The sequence below is a fragment of the Rhipicephalus microplus genome, chromosome X (assembly GCF_043290135.1).
Source record: "Rhipicephalus microplus isolate Deutch F79 chromosome X, USDA_Rmic, whole genome shotgun sequence".
Lineage (NCBI taxonomy): Eukaryota > Metazoa > Arthropoda > Arachnida > Ixodida > Ixodidae > Rhipicephalus > Rhipicephalus microplus.
The window spans coordinates 146521053-146527733 of NC_134710.1; positions in this window are offsets into that span (position 1 = coordinate 146521053).

The window sequence follows — 6681 nt, forward strand, 5'->3', positions numbered from 1 at the left end:
GGGGGAGAGAAGTAAGTGCGTCAGCGAGTGCACATTTTCCGTCAAGATTAACACACGCCAGTGAACCCAAATGTACGTTTTGATAAATACGATTTACCAGGCGAAGGTAAGGTTCTCCACAAGAAGAGCGAAGTTTCACAGCAGCACCCCTTCCTTTCCATTGATCGAAAACGAGAAAAAAAATGAAGCATTGCAACCGGGGCAAAAACGAAAATGAAAAGCGATGACACGCTACTCACAACGGCCTCCGTTTGGTCCCCGGCCTTCGGGGAGGGAAGCCGAGGTGGGAAGTGAACAGTCCTTCGAATGCGATATCAAGGGTCCTCGGCTACCGCTGTCGTCTAGAAGCTGCAGAGCCTTAAACCGGCAAATTAAACTATGACGGGAGAGCCCCGCCTAGGTGAAGTTGAAGCAAGAACTTGCCTCCCCCTCCACCCTCCTTGGAGGCACGCTTACATACGACTATATGCTCGTGTCAATGCCCGGAAGATGCTACGCACCCTCTTGCAATCAGCGTTAACAGGCCCCTCATCTCTCTTTCTTATCTTTCTATTTGTGGGGGACGACGACGAAGTTACTTAGTGATAGAACGCGTCTGTCACTACTAACTGTTTTTCGTTATATTTTCCACAATTCCTGTGATGCTCTCTGCGTACCGCCTTGTGGCGATGGCAGCGGCGACTTCTACAGGCGCACGTGGTCAAATGTCGGCGCCCTCAAGCTCTTCTGTGGCTCAAGGCTGATGGTCCATCACCAGCGACGGCTCAAGAGATGCTCCTGCTCTCGTGCCCATGGACGAAGAACCAACTGCTGGCCCGTCTGGCTACAGCTCAACATTTGTAAGCTCTGCAAGAAAACGAGGCTCTTGGTGCAGCTCCAGTGAAGACACGGACATCTACTCAGTCGACGGCGACGACTCATCAGATGGCAGTTTCGTGTCTGTGATGAGCCGCAAGGCCAAAAGGAGGCTCATCAAGACGTCATCACCAGCAAGCACGTCAACCGTGAAGGCAAGGAGTGAACGCTGGCCGCATACTATTCTCTTCATGCCCGTGGATCCTTCCGTCAGCCTTCGCAAATTGAACAGGCAAGCTATTTCCGCTGTTCTTTAGGGAATAGCACAGAATGAAATCAAAGAGGTCCGGCTAAACGCACGTAAGAACGTTTTAGCTGTTGACACAACACATGCAGACACGCTGGAGAAGCTTCGAATGATGACAGAGTTTGGAGATGTCAAAGTACGAGCGGTCGTACCGATGACTGGGGTGTGACTGGGGTGCACTGCAGGTGTTATTTACGACATTGACTTGGCAATCCCAAACACGGATCTACCCATTCTGACAAAACCGGCGTACGAAGGAGTGGTCATTAAGCATATAAGCCGCCTCGGGAGCAGCCGCTGCGTTAAGATAGTCTTTAAGGGCGACTCAATCCCTACGCACGTCAAGGTGGGACATTTCCGGCATGTGGTACGGCATTTTGTCCCAAGCCGCTTCAGTGCCACAAGTGTTTCAAGATCGGCCATGTCAAGGGGCGTCTGTGCGAACTCTACCGTATGCCCCCGGTGCGCGGAGGCACACACGGTAGACACCTGTTGTGCAACAACTTATAGGTGCGGCAATTGTCGAGGGACGCATGAAGCCACGTCTAAGGAATGCCCAAGACTCAAGAAAGAAATAAGTAAAGAAATGGTCAGGGATAACTCCACCCATAGAGAAGCTTCACAGAAAATCCGGCGTCGACGTTGCCACTGACGGAAGCGCTCCAGTCATGGTGATATACATGCACCACTTCGGTCTACATCCCCATCAACATCCAGTAGAAAGCCAGAGAGTACAAGAATACCTCCACCGGCGAAGCCTCTCTCCCCTGAAGACTGGCCGGTGCTTGCGAACGCACGGCCTTCCGAGCAGCCTTCCCGCTCTCTGCGCCCAGTGAAAGCCAATGCTGCTGATGACGAGGCTCCAACAGCAGATCGTCAAATTATTCTTATGCTGCAATCCATTGTGAGTGTCATCAGAAGTCTTCTGACGAGCATCGATACGCCAACTGCTAGGAGCGGCCTACAGGTGCTGGACGCGTTGAGTCCGGTCCTTGCAAGCTTCCAATAAAGCCATGGCCGACAATCACAAGTCGTTCCTACAGGAGGTCCGAGAAGCGTCGATTTTTCAGTGAACGCAAGAGGTCTGAGATCTCGCATATCTGATTTTCGCCAGCTCGTTCATCTGTACCGATTTCCTATCATGATTATATGTGAACCAAAATTATCACACCCAATCAGATTATCCGGCTACGAGTAATTTTTCTCCTCAAGTGACATCGAAAGTAGCAAGGTTGTTGTATTTATTCGCCGGGAGCTTACTTACGTCGTCCAGACAGTGCAACCACACGACGGCAATCAGTATGTGTGCTTGTCTGTTAAAAAAGGAAAGGTGACATTCGCACTTCTAGGTGTGTATATATCCCCATCAAGTAAATTCGATGCCAACAAACTAGACGGCATATTAAGGGCACATCCGGGTCCGTGGGTTATCACTGGGGATTTCAATGCGCATCATCCCATCTGGGGAAGCTCAAGGCTTAATTCAACGGGACGACGTCTAGCATCATTGGTTTCCAGCCATGGTCTCGTCCTTCTGAATGACGCCAGTCCTACGTTTTTGCGAGGCACTACATATAGAAGCTGCCTTGATTTGTCCTTTGTTTCATGCCGATTTGCTACACGGGTAAAGCGGTTTTTGGACATTGAAACACACGGAAGCGACCACATCCCCACTCATCTGAAGAATAAAGGTATTTCGAACACGTACTCCTCTACCACAACACAAAGAATAGATTGGAGTGTGTTCAAAACTCAACTTGAGGATGCTTGTGAAGAAGGCCTGTCCAATGGTCTTCAGCAAGCTATTAAGAAAACTGCACATGCGGCTATGTGCACAATAATATGCTCTTCGAAGTATCTGAATTTGACCTCGAGCTGGAGCGACTTCGTGCGATCCGCCGTCGTGCCGAAAGACGATACCGACGCACCAATTCCACAGACGATCTACGAACAGCCCGGCGCATCCAAAAGAAGATACAATGGCGCCTGGACAAATTAGACACCCAACGATGGAGGAAATTTTGTGCGTCGCTAGATCCTCATAAACCACTGTCTCAGATATGGAGATTTGTGCGAGTCCTACGTTCTGTTCCAGAACAGCGTTTTCCTTTCAAAGCCCTTGCACGTTTTCATCGCCGGCACGAAATTGAGGTAGCAGAAGGTTTCTGCGCTACGACCGTGGGCCAGACAGCGTACACAAGCCTACATACAGTCAATCATATCCCTCACTCTCGGGACCCGCGCATGGATCTACCGTTTACATCACAGAAGCTCGATGCGGTGCTCGTCTTATGTAATACGTCGTCGTCAACTGGCCCGGATGATATCTCATACAGGATAGTGTGCAACCTTGGTAAACGGGCACAAGAAGCACTCCTTAACATCTTCAACGATACCTGGCAAGCTGGCGTCGTTCCGCAAGATTGGAAAATTAGCCGCTTGGTACCGATTCTTAAGCCTGGCAAATCTCCCCTGGACATTGCCTCTTACCGACCGATCGCACTCTCAAGTTGCGTAGGAATGGTAATGGAGAGAATGATCTTGGCCAGGCTTGAATGGTACCTGGAAACCTATGAGATATATCCGAACGTCATGGCTGGTTTTCGCCGTCATCGATGTTCGATCGACACTGTTATAGACCTCGTCACATATGTCCAGCAACAAAAGGCATGTAAACGACTATCTGCTGCCATGTTCCTTGACGTAAAAGGAGCATACGACAACGTTCTACATGACGCCATCCTCGAAGCCATTGAGTCAGTGGGCCTAGGCGGGCAACTGTATTGTTGGACACGCAGTTATTTACAAGGGCGGACCTTATTTGTGAACACTGCAGATGGTCTAACCTCCCAACACCCAAGGCATCGTGGAGTCCCGCAAGGTGGCGTCTTGAGTCCAACCCTTTTCAACCTCGTTCTCATTGGTCTTGTAGAACGACTACCAAGTGTGGTCAAGTTATCCATGTACGCTGACGACATCAGCGTCTGGGCATCTGGCGTGACAAGACCTCAGGTATGCGCAAGACTTCAGAAAGATGTGACGTTGGTATCAATGTACCTCAAAGACCAGGGTCTGAAAATCTCGCCAGCGAAATGCGCATTGATTGCTTTTAGTCGAAAGCCAATGAGACCATACGCTATATCAATCGATGGTCAAGTCATACCATATGTCAGGACGCACCGATTTCTAGGTGTATTCATTGATAGAGACCTCTGCTGGGGCCCACATGTGGCCCACTTGAAGAAGAGGTTGACAGAAATTGCTAACTCATTCAAGTATCTCGGAGGAAAAACCTGGGAGACTTCAGTACATGTAATGATGCAATTGTACAAGACGGTTTTTGTTGGCTATTTGCGCTACAGTTTGCCTGTGTTGACCAACACCTGTAGAACCAACATTCGCACTCTCGAAAGCATCCAGGCTATGGCTCTGCGAATTTGTCTGGGGCTACCGCGATGTTCATCAACAGCTGAGACAATCGAGATCGCTAATGACTGCTCGCTAAAGACGCATATCACGATGGAAGTGCTCAGGGCACACGTGAGGCATCTTACTCGTGCCCCTGCCCATCATCTAGCTTCACTGCCAGAAGCCTGACCTCGTGCCTCATTTTGCCAGACAGTTTTGTCATATCGCGCACGCATTCCTACGGGATATACAACTCCATCGAGGATTTCAACTCCCCCATGGAGTGTGACCTATGCACATGTTGAACTGACGGTTCCAGGCATAGGGTCAAAAGCCCGGCTTTCGTCTCCAGCGCTAAAGCAGCTTTCTCTTCTCTTGTTATATGAGAAATACAGTGAGCATACTCATCTATATACTGACGCTTCAACTAAAGTGGATGGGTCTGCAGGCTCCGTGATCTTTCCTGCAACAGCGACAACGGTGAAGTTTCGTTTATCCCACCAGACATCATCGACAGCTGCGGAACATGCTGCTCTACGTAGCGCAATTCAAGTAATTAAACACCAAGAAGCCAAGAAATGGAGTGTGTTCACGGACTCTAAGGCAGCACTACAGTGTTTGATATCCGCCTTACGCCGGAGACCTCATGAACAACTAGTGCTGGAAATTAGAGAGCTGCTTCACCACCTCTTCGACGAAGGACACAGAATCACGTTTCAGTGGCTTCCAAGTCACTGCGGCATATTGGGCAACGAACATGCCGATGCAGCTGCCCGAGCAGCACACGAAGATGGTGAAGAAGAATCTATACCATTTTCAAGGACTGATGCTGCAATGACCATCCAAAAAATCGCTAATGCAGAATTAAAACCCCTGTGGAACGTCGAGTGCTTACGGCACACGCGACTGCATAGACTGGACGCGTCTCGTCGACTCCGGCCTCCGTCTGGACTCTCTCGACTCCAGACAACGGTGCTTTGCCGACTATGGCTTGGTGTCGCCTTCACCAAGGCTTTCGCCTTCCGAATCAGCATGGAAGACAGTGCTGCTTGCGGTCATTGCGGCAGCGATGAAACTATAGAGCACGTTCTCTGTCACTGCCCTCGTTACAGCGTGCAAAGACGGCAACTAGCTGCTGCGTTAGCTCGCCTTGACGACAGACCTTTGTCTGAACAATCAGTGCTGGAAAGACGACATGATTTGTGTGCTCAGAGAAAATCAATGAAGGCCTTACTAAACTTTTTGCGTGGCAGCGGCCTATTGTATAGACTGTAGCACCCCAGCTCCCCCCCCCTTTTTTTTTGCACGCGTCTATTTCTTTCTTCGCTTTCTTTCCAATCTTTCTTCCCCATTCCCCCCTCCCCTAGCGCAAGTTAGCAAAGCGGATGCTCCATTTTCTGGTTAACCTCCCTGCCTTTCCCTCATTTTATTCTCTCTCTCTCTCTCTCTCTCTCTCTCTATTTCTGGGTAACTAATATATATATATATATTCCCTCCCACACCTCCCACATGCTTACGTCAAATATATATATATATATCCTTGCCTTGTGCTGCTATGCAACTTTTATTGTGCAAAACGGTTTGGCATTCCCGAATTTTCAATTTTCACAGTGCAGGTTTAGCAATTAAGTTCAGCCTGGTTAGCCACCCCGCCTTTCCTGATGACTTCTCTCTCGCGCGCTTGCGTATGTAAAAAAGAAAGTGACGAAAAAAATCAAGTCAAGAGAGGAAGTTGTTCGCATGGCAGTTTATTGCAAAATGCGCTCTTGAAAAAACTTGACATTTTAATGTAGAAATATTGCACTACAATTTAGTATCAGTGTAGCTTGACTGCATCACGCACATTTTGTGTGTTAAGACTCTTGTATGCGCAGACTTTAGCGCGCACAATTGAGAGAAGTTTTTTTTCTGTTGCCATTGTAACAGAATGCATTGCGTCACCAGCCAGTGTTTAATCATATTTTGCATGTCTAGGAAATGGATATAAAGAAATAAAAGTATTACTGACACTTGTATGCCCTTCCGGAATAGGCGTGACTGTTTTTTTTTTTCACACTTTATTCAAAAATGTACCTGGTGTAAAATGACTTAGGATGCGAAAGTTACTTAGGTGAATAAACAAAACAAGAAATGTATAAAAATTATATACAAATACGTTCATGGTGCAGAAA